This window comes from Vidua chalybeata, chromosome 5 (genome assembly GCF_026979565.1).
Source record: "Vidua chalybeata isolate OUT-0048 chromosome 5, bVidCha1 merged haplotype, whole genome shotgun sequence".
Lineage (NCBI taxonomy): Eukaryota > Metazoa > Chordata > Aves > Passeriformes > Viduidae > Vidua > Vidua chalybeata.
Window position 1 is genome coordinate 43,278,214 of NC_071534.1, and position 12,722 is coordinate 43,290,935.

Sequence of the window (12,722 nt, forward strand, 5' to 3'; positions counted from 1 at the left end):
GAATATTTCATTTCAGTTACTAGGCTAAGAAGTTAAACTATGTTGTAATCCTGTATTCAGCAATCAGCAGTTAAATTTAGTTTAGCATGACTTGAGTTTTTCATGATGATGAATGATGTTCTATCAACTGTTGATTCATGGGAGCTTCTTTTGTACTGGTCTACAAACAGGTAGGAGATTATCACTGTTGAATGAAGGTTCTCTGTGTCAGATACCTCTGGTGATGTGAACCCATGAAACTTCTGGGTTCCAATAATATTGGACATAAATTTGAACAGCTCTTGAATCCAGTATTGCAAAGCCACCTATCCCTGGCTTTCCACACAGATGTGTCTACTATCAATCATTTGCAATACAAAAATAAGGCTATGAAATATCTGGGACAAACCTGCAAACAATTTATACACAGAATCTGCAGGCAAACTGGGGATCAGGCTATGGAAGGACTGACTGCAGAATCAGATTCTTCAGTCTCAGTTCTTTAGCCGTGGCTAGTATTAAAAGCTACAGTCAAAGTCACTATTAAAAAAGCAGTAATTCTACCATTTTTAGTAAAATTGTTTTTTCCATTTCTGATACAATTGTCAAAAACCCCACAAAACCCAAAACAAAACAACCAAAAAAGCTGAGAATTACCAGAGATGGTAAACAGGATATATTTAGAGATGTTACTTACAACCTGGTGCTTACAATTGATTAAAATAATCAGAAAAATGATTATTTGTTAACTGTTTCAGTGTAATAATCAAGGTAGCATAAAAAGAGCAAATGGGTGTTTGATATCCTGTGTCATATATGATACATTTATATCTACATATCTGCATACTTCCTCTGTCAGGTATTTATATTAAGCTCTCTTACAAGGACAAAGAGGAGGATGTAGGCTTTTGGAAAAATAAATGACTTGATGGATTAAAGAATTTAAAATTACGTTATAGGTAAGTTTATTTTAATGGTGAATTTTTAATAGCACACTTAAAAGTGGTAGTCACTTTTTTAGTGACTACATGTGCAAGTACAAAAATATTAATTTATACATAAGAAGGATACTTTTGCCTGTCTGTCCTCAGTACTCTTATGATCTGACTGGCAAAGATTAACACCCTGAAAAAATTAAACAGGGACATAGGTCCCAGTGCCACAAAGACTTTACAGTCTACAGTTTACAGACTGCAAAATCAAATGCAATCAGCATTCCCACGCTCAAGCTCTTGCCCCGGTCTATAAGGCAGGGAAGTCTATTACACAGGACTATCTACCACCCTCTTAATGTCCTGCCTGCCGCCTGCCTCCCAGCAGCATGCCATCCTCAAATTTGTCTCACTGAATATCTTCCCATTCCTATAATGAAAGAACATTACCTAATAAATAAACAAAGGATCTCAAGGCTTAAGACTTTTTTTGTAAACATTCTTTGGGAGTCATTGAGAAAGCTCAAAGTATGCCAACTTTCTGACAATCTGCATTGTCCCTACACTGCCACAACTCCACTGCAACTTTCACTTACAAAATAAATTCAAAATGCTAGAAAACAGGAATGGGCAGAAAGAAAGTGCTTCTAGAAAGCAGGCTGACAAAGAGCTGAAGATACTCTGTTGCTGCAGAAATGTTACTGAAGCAAAGAATCAAGTACTTCAAATGGAAAAATTAGAACCAGGTAAAAGGACATACACAAGCAAACCAAGGCATATTTACATACGTTTTTTAAGCCATAGCATCCATAAAAGTCCTCATTTGAGCACTAAACAGGATATTTCTGAAGGGTGCTATTTATGAAGGGCATTTCTCTACCAAAATTCTTATATGACATTCTAAATATATAGTATTTACACATCTATACTATTTTTACAGCAGAATGCCTAGTCAGCACAGACACCATACATATGGCTGCCCTTAATAGAAAATTTCACAGTACTCATTCTGCTATAGAAAGATACTGAAATAGAACTAAAATACCTTTTGCCTCTGGTCATTCTTCCTTTTCTAACTGTTGTTAGACTATTGGATTAGTTTGAGTGTGTCTTCTTTCACATTCTAGAGTCTATATTTTTCTGATCCAAGAAGTTTCTGGTTTTTAAATTCTTGCACTATTTTTATTAGTACTGTACATATTAGCATTATACAAATGTGTCACCCTTTAGAGAAATATCATTAAGCATAATTATTTTAGCAATTTTTAGAAGTTTTATAGGTAAGAAACTTGCAATATATTTTCTTTCTTTTTAGTAGTGTGATAGCAACAAAATTCCATCTTGAAAATAAGTCCTGTGGTCTCTGACTATGCTCCTTTTTCATTAACTGCACTATAAATTAGAAACCAAACAATAAATATTATGGAACAATAATTAGGAATAGATTAAACTGTCAGTTGGAACACGACTAGTAACAGATTCCTATAGCTCACATTGTTTCATGACAATTTTCCATTTATGAATAAAATTGGTGACTTTAAAATCTATAGTTAGCTTCCTGAGATCAAAATAACAAAGCTTCTGGCACCATTTTAAGCTGTCTGACTTTGTACCGAAGTCGATGGAGAAGGTTCATATGAGCCATTCTGCTGACTCATGCGTGGCTGTAATATCTGAAACTGATGGGTGGTAAAAGAACACTGAAGAGGCCATTTAAGAAAGTTCTGCATGGCCATGACCATCTTCATTTCTAGACTTTTGTTTGACTTCCACATCATCATAGCAATAAGAACATGCTGCTTTGTAATTCCCAGAGGATATTAAAAAAAAACAAAGCACAAACAAAAAATTAAACAAACAAACAACCCCCCAGATAAGCAGTATTAACTACATGGAAATGTTAAGGAAGGCAAATGAGGTAAGCCCATTTCATTTCAGCTCTTCGAGGTCAAAGGTGCTTGCTCAGACAGCTCTACCAGTTTGCTATACTGGAGATTTCATTGCTTTCTCATTACAGTAAATATTAAATTATGGGCATATTTTGGACACACCTTATTTTTTCTGAAGCTGTCTTTGCAGACACATAATATTCGTTTCTGTGTGAAAAACAGTGTAATGTGACTTTCATTTAAAATCATTTTCTAAACTAACAGTATTTCTTGGCCCAGATCCCTAGTCCCAGACTTGGGCATTAGAAGACAGTAAAAGCTTCAAATTATATTTGTACTTTTCTGTTCCTACATACCCTCAAGCTCTGACTCAACTCTCAGTGTTCAGATTGATGAACACCAATGTTGTTTGATCCCTCTTCAAGGCATCACCATTATATCAATTTGCTTTCAATCTGCCAGGCAAATAGTGTGATCTTTTTACACCTGCAGCTCCAGTTATAAATGTGCAAACTTCATTCCTCTAAGAGCAGTGAGGTTCACACACCTGGACTGATGAGGTGTAGCTATGGGTTGCCAAAAACAACATATTTCCTTTTGTTTGTTAGGATGTTAGTAACAAGATGCTGCAAATACAGCAGACAGTGGAAGTGTGGCTTACCATCCAGATACCTACTGGAGGGTGAACTAGTGTGAGAATCTTCCCAGAAAAATGCAGGATGTTGCATGTGCATGAAAAGTATAACATATCTCTTTCGAACTGCCCTTTGCAAAGTTAACATTTTGATGTTTGATATGGAAGTAAAGTCTCAGCTGTTCTACACATGGCAATAGAAATGCCTTTTCCAAACAAAACCTAAAATGGAGAAGTTTATGATTCACATGGGATCCCAAAATACCTTCTGCTCATTTTGAAGGTTAACAGCAGGTGTGACTCAGGAACTGCATCTTGCCAAAATCAGTGGAAAGTTACCATGAAAAAGGATGAAAGGGCTGAATTCTGCTCTCCATTGCACTGATTAGGGCAAGTCCATTAATATGATTGTATGGCAAGAAGGACCCTTATTCTATATTGGCCTAAAAGAGAACAGAGTTCAGCCTAGACTTTACTGTTCTGCCTACATTCTTGTCCTTCACAAGGCAGTCAGACTCTCCTGTCACATTTTATTGCACTCTCATCAGATTTGTTTGACACAAATTACAGATCTGACACTCTGGGTGTCTGTCACTGCTCCTCTTTAACAGTATGCAATGCATATAGCATAATTGGCATCAATGGGGATGGCATGTTCAATTTAGGAACAGGTATCCTACAAAGCTGCTGGAAAGTACATATGAAATACAGAACTTAAAATTACAAAAAATCTTCATTAACTAAATTAAATTCCAATCATAGGTCACATTTAAAAAAATTAGATGAACAGTTTTAGAAATCATGCCAACTGCAAAAAAGTTTCTAAACATTAATTAAAGGTTCTATTTAGAAGTATTTCACGCATGATTTCCTTACCATCTGTATTTGTAAAGTTTGAAAAGAAGAAAAATGCAGCATCTGGTTGAAATTACTTGAAGGTACTAATACTACACTGCTTGAATCTAAATTCAATAAAGGCATTCACCCTCCTTAAACACATATTCTTTTCTAGATGAAAAGACTACAATATATTATCTTTGTAGACTTGTCATGTGTCTACAAGCAGTGTCAAACTGTATTTTTAGCTATGGAGTTTACTTAATCCCACAAGGTTTTATCTTGCTTTTATGTTGACAAATGAACAAGGCTGAAATACATGGGATCTGAGCTTCTGTCAAGATACACCGTGTTTCAAAAGCCATTGTTCTTGCACAGCTGTTTCCTTTAAGCTATTAAACACAATTTTATTATTCTTCTGGGGTTATTACTGAATTCCTCAGTAGATGCAGTTAATTTTCTCCAAGCTTTATCTCTGTAGACAAGGCAAGAAAATGCAGCAGAACTATAACATGATATTCCAAGATGAGATGGGGTGACTTGGATAACTAATTTAACACACATGGCTGTGTTGTGGCTAGGTTTTCTTATTCCCACGTTCTTGTCTTTCAAAATATACTTGCAACATACTATCAGACGAAAGTGAAAATCCTAGCTCCACTGCTTGTAACAGTTAGTTATTAGCACAGGCAGTAATCATTAGTAGCACATAGGTGCTGCAGTGAAATGCTTAAATTAGCAGGTTGGCTTGCTGAACATAGCACAGGAGACAGATTCCTTACCTTGAATTTTCATGTCCTTTCTAATCAGCATTCTCCACAAAAAGTTCTTTCTTCTGGATTTTAACATTTATGATGAATGAAGGGTTGGTAGGCTGCCTATAAAATCAGTAAGGTGCACAAATACTTGAAAATAAGTGATTTGCTTATTGCTACCAACAGAAGCCAGTGCAGGAACATCCATAAATTCCTACAGTAATGTCAGAGGTGATAGTAGTGTGTTTTCTTCCTTTTATTCAGTATCTATGTATGGCAATACATTCTCTGCAGAAACATGATTTTGAATAATCCTTCAAGGTCTTGTTAACTGCTCTGTGTAAAAATATTTCAAGAGTATGACATGAAAACTGTTTGCACAGAGTAGTTCGTCTATCTGTCAGACATGCTTTTGAGTGTCCTCTTTTTTCATTTAGAAAAAGGATACACATGGTTTTTTTCTTAAAGCACCAATTACTTCAATACAAACACTTCTTAGTTGTTATTTTCAAGCAAATTAAAAGATAAAGAAAACACTGGAGAAGCACAGAGAACATTCAGCTTACAGAAAGGCTGTTGTTCCTTAGTTACACAGACATGAATACAGAGACAAATTTGAACTGCAGTTCTTAACAGGAAATTCTTAATCATCTAGTCAACAGCTGTCATCCTATGAGCAAAGTGGGGAACCCATAAACCTCATGCTGTACCCATGGAAACTGAGTATTCTGAAGATGTATGGGATAGATAGAATACAAGAACTACTCCTAAATCCTGTCAAACTACTACTTCTTCCTCTTCACTCCCAACAAAGACCACAAAGAAATGAAGAAAATCTGCCACCTTACTAAACATCAACTTATTGTTGAATGAAGTACTGAAAAATATACTTCTCTTCAGAATCTATCTGACAGAGACTTGGCAGCAGGGATCCACAAATGTATGACCTCCAGACTGATTACTGCATCTCATAGTATCCAAGATTGAAAAATACATACTGTGAAAAGAACTCCCACCACTACAAAACAGCTGCTAGTCTGCTTAGCAACACAAGCCACTGTGAATGCATCATTCTGGCACACTGGTCTCTGCACAAGCTCCCTCACGATTCCAGAGTCCAGGTGGAGGTTATTTCCATGGTCCTCAAAACTCTCTGTGGGACTGGCCTTAGGTACTTGAGAGACTTCCACCCCTCTGCAGTGATGACCTTTTCTGACAGCTCTGTTCCCTTGGAACAATGAAGCTGTCAGCCAAGGGAAGAAGCTCAGCAATGCAGAAGAATTAACTTTACAGAAGTGAAATCTTGGTGAGAGTGCTACCATTAAGAAGAGAGGGAAACTACTAAATCTCACCAGCCAAAATCCTCAGACCTTCCCCAGTTAAGTTTCTTCCCTACCAAACTGCAAAATGGGTGGATGGATTGGATACCAGTCTTCAGTGTATAATCATTGCCAGATGTAAATACAAAATAGATACGCATAGTGAGAGGTGTAATACTTTATTAACTGCTCTTATTTTGTGGTTCCTAGACTAGGAAAAAAGTATAGAAAACTGCCTACCTACTCTGACACAAACATATCCTCTATTGAGGCCAATGAAAATTACTGAAAAGTGAGTTTCAAGTCATTCTTCCCAATTGCTTGCTCACTGGATTAGAGTTACTGGAAATTACAATTTAAGTTCTTTCCCTAGAAAGACAATGGTCCTTACTCTCAGTAAAGACACTTCTCCCTCCTTCTCTCATAAAGTATTTTTACTTTGGGGAACTCAACAATGATAGGAAATTCAAAGCAGCCCACTTATAAGTGCTGTGTTTTAAACAGTGCAGTGCTTCAGATGGACAGAAAAATAACCTCTTGAATATTTTTGTAAAAGGAAAGGAACATTCAGTCTTAGAAAATTTAATTCACTTTAACAAGTGTTTTCAGCATCTTTAAGAAAAATAGCACAGGTTGTCATAAAAAGTTATTAGGATCAGAAGGAACAAGACTGAACTTTTAACACTTTTTTCATAATATCACGATGTCACACTTCAGTCCTGGGACTTTATCCTTAACTGGGTGTTACTCAAGAAAAGTGCTGCATAGAGTTCAAAGATGTGTCAGCTGGTAGAAGCAACTGGACTGAGTAAAAACCTCAGGATAATAAGATGACTTGGCATGAATACAAATGTGTATCATTCACTCAAGGGATTACATTTCTGACATCATACACTACAAAAACACTGCCTAAATGCTTTATGGACAGCAGCAGAACCCTAAGAACAAAATCAGCACTGCTCTCTGAAGTCATTCAGTATACTGTGAACATTTGAAGTTCAAAACATTTTAAAAATACAATGAATAATTCAATTTTTCTCTCAGGTGACCGCATCCAATGATGCTGGGGGCTGGATTCAATGTTTATAAGTGAACTGAAACCAGAGCAGCAGCTACTAGTGCTACAGCACAAGGAGTGGGAGCTCTCTTAAAATTTTTAAAGGGCTCCTCCAAATTTACTAATCTGTACACTACCATTTACACAAATACTGCTGTAAGGGTTGTGGGATGATCATTCTGACATTGTCAAACTAGTTTTGATAAGGGTGCAGTTAAATTATTATAAAAGTGCATGTGGAATCAGACTTTTCTTTTAAAAATACCTTGGCTCTAACGTCATCAGTAATAAAATAGTTTTTCTGACTTTATCAGAAGTAATGCTGATAGTTATGACACTTTGCACAGGGGTTCACAAGCTATAGCTGCAAGGGTGGCACACTGAGTGCTTCTGTAATGTTGACATGTTTTTCTGCCTGGTAATGTTCATTAATGAACTGTCCACAAGTTAATGCAGCAAAGTGAGTACATTTTCCTGTGCTGCTACAAAGTTTTAGAATTTATTTTTATTTAATGCAAGCTATTCAATCTACTCCTCTTCCCAAAATGAACTGATTATTTGCTGCAATTGTACACCTTATTCTGAAATGCATTATGATTTTAGCAATTAATTTTATTTAATGAATCAAAATTTCTAATGCCAATCTGAGTTTTCTCTGACAAGTCTGTCCTACATTACCATGTTGCAGAGAATGTATGTCACCAGCATCTGTGCTTCATTACTAAGAATAGGTGTAAAGATGTAGTTTAACCACAGAGAAAGGACCACATTCACCAAGGTCCACCTCATGCAACTCTGTACAGATAAAAGTTATGGCTAGGGTTAATTCAGCCTACACTGTCTCCTACAATTTCCTTTAACAGTGCTATTCAAGTATAGCCATTAGAAGTGGCTAGCAGATTGCTGTGGTCATGCCCCTGCTGTATTCCTGTCAATCTCCTAATTTTAGTTTCTTTTGTATAGGCTGGTGGGGCTCTGATTAAAACCTCAGTAAAAGGGATTCAACCTTCTACATAATATTGACCCATTTGACAGAGGGGTCTCTCCTGGGCTGAAGAGAAGCATGTAGGTATCAGAAAATATGCATCAGGACTGCACAGCAAGGACAGTTCTTGGTGCCAGTGAGAGCTGTAAGCTTGTACACTGTCCCCTCTGATCATCAAAACAGACTACATCACTGCAACAAGAAAACAGCAAGTGTGTGGGGTGTGCAGGACTTACTCCACTGCCCATGATACAAGAGGAGAGTGAAGCAATTATGTTAATGCTAAAAAGATTCAATCGGCACTAATGTTTCTTATTGCAGCATAGCCTTAGCATTGTACAGTTTGCAAAAACCCCACACAGACAGCCAGTGAAAGACAGTCAGTACCTATTTTACAACACAGAAGCAAAAATGAAACACAGAAGATAGAAGTACAATAAATGAATAGATCAATTAAGTCATTAATTAAGTGGTCAGAATTTTAATTCCATGTGAAAGAACTGAAGTGTAATGTATATTGAGAGACTCTTCAGTGTAAAAATACCAGGCAAGAGATTCAGAATGAACAAATGAAAAAGAAAAAAGGAAATATAAGGAATTTAAGATATTGTGTGGTGCACAGAAAGGATGAGGGAAGGAACAAGCAGAACCAGAAATAAAAGATATTGGAGAACCACTCAGAATATCCCAGAATACTGACACACAAAAATAAGAATAGAAAAAGATAATCCTTTTTTAACATCTACAGTTTGAAATTAATGACAAGCAATGAGTTTAAAAAAAAAAAGAAACTTAAGAGGAAAAAGCTGATTTCTGAGGTATCAGTTAGAGACAGCATCATTCAGTGGTTAGATTTCAGAGCTTTTAATACAAACCCCACATTACTGCTAAATTCTTAGTACCTTCCTTATTATCCCTTCTTGTCAAATAACTGGATTTTTTGTAATACTTGTTAGTAATTCAGATTTCATTTTTGCAATTCAAGGTTTTATTCCAGTGAATGCTAAACAGTTTTCAAGAACCCAATAGGGCAACACCATGTAATGTTAGAATGGCTTGGAGGTCTCACTACATTGTATTTTCAGCTCCAAATCTCTATGCATTTCCAAAGGAGAAGAAGGTGTAGAGTTGAGCAGACAAGAAGCCAGAGAAACAGCCTGATAGAGGAATAGTCAGCCAGTGTTGGCATCTGTTCTGAAATCATTCCCAAGTACCTGGCTTTGAGCGTCATGCGGCTGATTCAGGCCCTTCATGCTACCTCAACTCATTTAATAGTCCTTCATCTACCAGCTAACATAAGATAACCTTGTAAATAGGTTAAATCAATAAAAATAGTAGGTTAGCAAACATGAACAAACTTAGTAGACAATACAGGCCCAGTCTGGCTTTGGTCACACCAATGAGAATGTACATGGAAATCACCACAGGACAGGAAATTCAGGGCAAATCAATGAGCCAAAGCTTTCTGTGGCCACAGATCAGCTTAGTCATAAATGTTTGCCTTCAGTTGCCTTATAAAGATTAAGGCTGTTTTGAATCAGTAACAACAGAACACAAGAAAGGCTCCCTTTCAGGAACACACATGCAGACACAACTGATTTCATCTATTAATGCCCAATATCCTTTGAAATACGCCTTGAAATTTAGATAACTTAAATAATATTTCTTAGCAATTTTCCTAAATTCAAGGCAAAATTTAAAGTTCTGGAGGATTCACTGACATGCTTGTTCTCATTACTGTCCAAACAATCCTTGATTTCACACTGCTGTTGCATGTGGATTCCTGCTGGTTTATTTGTGTTATGGTTTAATTTACTCACTGCTGCATGAACCTCTGACTTGATGTGAAGTTCTTTTCATGTTTTATCAGGAAATCCTTGACACTGTGGAAGTATTCCTTTACTTTCCTTAATTCCCAAGGGATGTTTAACAGTAAACCATTACATGTTTTAACACTGCTGGTTTGTGTGACAACTTTTGGCATTTCTATACCCCCTATAAGTTTTCCCAGGACACAAAACCTTAATACCTTGAATGTAAATATCGACTCAAATGTAAGGCGAATCTGAGTCGCCTTATAATTCCTTTATTATAGGAATAGCAGTGGACAACAGAAATAAGAGGTTTTATAATGTCATTTATTTGCATCATTTTAGATGTCAAATATAGTCCAATGACTTAGCAGGCCTTTTTCTCTTTATTGATTACTAAGATAACCCAGAAAATCAGCTAAGAATAAAATATCAAAATCTGTAGCTGTCCAAATGTAAATCTTATCACTTCTGAGACCAAACTACTACTTGGTCACACAAATCCTACCTTCCTTCTCTGGGTCAAGTGTTGACCCAAGTAAAGCACAGTGAAAAGCCATACAGGTATAAAGCCTGTTCCTCATCTGCCATGGATATTCTGGACGTCTATGAGATATAAAAGGAAGTGCACACAAAATATGTCTGCAGTCTGAAAATTATGGTCCTACCTAATACAACACTTAGTTGCTGCAACTTGAGCTGTGCCTTGCACTAGTGCTGGACCTTTGCAAGTGCTACACCAATGTAATCACACCTCATTTTGATAATGCTCCTGACAGGACTCTGTCCATTATGAAGTAGATTATCTTGTCTAATAACTCTACTTAGGTTGCTTCTTTACAATAAAATTAGGCTGTTGGGTGGTAAAACTAATTTTGTGTCGTCATGTGACGAGCCAAAAAAATTTAAGCAAAGAACCACTTAAAGTTAAGGGAAAGGGAATATGTGCCTTGATTCTCTGCAACCACACATTAGTCTGAACTTCATCCCTTTGGTATAGTTATACAAGCTATATACAAGCTAAAAAAGAAATATAAAACAGAAGAGAAGACAGGCCAGAAATTAGTCCAGAACAAACCATCACAGAAAAAAACATATAGTCTGGGTTCACACACAGCTGAAGCCAGGGGAAAAGGGAGCACAGTTCAGAGGCATTCACCACTTGGAAGTGCACATACATTCCATTGCAATTTTCCATAGAAGAAATTATTCAGCATCTTTGCAGAGGCAGATACCTTTTAGAATGCTGCCATCAATGGGGATAGAGAGAATCATTTCCATTAAAGATTTGAGGAGAGCACAGATGGGATGAATACAAAACTGAGAGCAGGGTCTGGTCCCAGCTCCATCACCAATTCCCTTTTTCTTGTCCCTTTTCCTTTGTTTCAGCTCTCTATTGTAAAACAGGGGCATATTAGCATACGTATCTCCATGAGTTGCTATAAAGATCAATCCCTAGTGTCTGCAAAATGCAAAACCTTTTTTATTACTGCCAGTGTAGGAGGCAATGATTTCTTTTGTGATTTGGAGAAGCGTAGTACTGTAAGAAATTACAAAAATAGCTTTTTAATGGAGGTTTTAAAAGTACTTAGAAAAGTTTAAGTAAAACTTGACAATCTCGCTATCCATTAAAAAAGTACTTCAAGTTACCACTTCAAGTAATGTAAAATAAAAATAAGAAGAGACCAAGAAGAGACTAGACTCATCTTACTGAGTGCTTTCTATTAAATGAAGTTTTATAATGAATTTTAATTCATATCCATTGAAACTTTTTAATATCTCAGTTTTTAAGAAACAATTGTATATTTTAAGTCTGATACAATCAGCAGAAATGCACCCAAGTAGGACTTGGGTTTTGACAGCAAAGAGCTTTTGGAAGCCAACCTATCTGATTATTTCTGTAGAAACTGGGTTTGAACATACTGAATTTTCATTCTTTCTTGAGCACAATCACAAGTATGGATATCAAAAAAATGACCTTCTAGCTAGAGTATCATAAGATAAGTTTCACAGTTTCTCAGATTTCTCCATACATGCAAGACAGAGTTAGTGATTTCACTTACAATTCCTTGATCAATTCAATTTAGGGTTCATAGCAGGGCTGTTAAGAGAAGATTTCTTACACCATTTTACAGTTCATATATTATGCAGTACTGCACAGGAAACTCAATTCTGTGCTGTATTTGCTCAAGTATTTGTTTAATTGCTCTGCTGATATATTGTGGGTTGAGTTGACCTACGATAACATGGAATACAATTTAAGGTATCATAGCTGTTGTGACAACCTTTTATTTTTAGGCATAATGCAACACAAAATGAGTAATATTCTGGTAACTTGAGTGATTAGACCATTACTTTCTGAACATATTCTAAATACATTTTCTCTATAAAACAGCATCAGAGAAAGTTTCTCAGCTGAACACCCACCCATTAAAATTATGCAATTTAAGACCAGCAGTAGTGTCTTCCTTAATTTACCAGTTTTAACCCTGCTCTTCCTTGTAGAGAAGAATGGATAATGTAC

At 36.4% G+C, this 12,722-nt stretch overlaps 1 protein-coding gene across 4 annotated transcripts in view; it reads right to left on the bottom strand.

Moving 5' to 3' along the window:
* The window catches only part of TMEM117 (transmembrane protein 117), a 190,704-nt gene that overhangs the window by 83,018 nt on the left and 94,964 nt on the right, over positions 1–12,722 (bottom strand). The gene's annotated exons all lie outside the window — the stretch shown is intronic.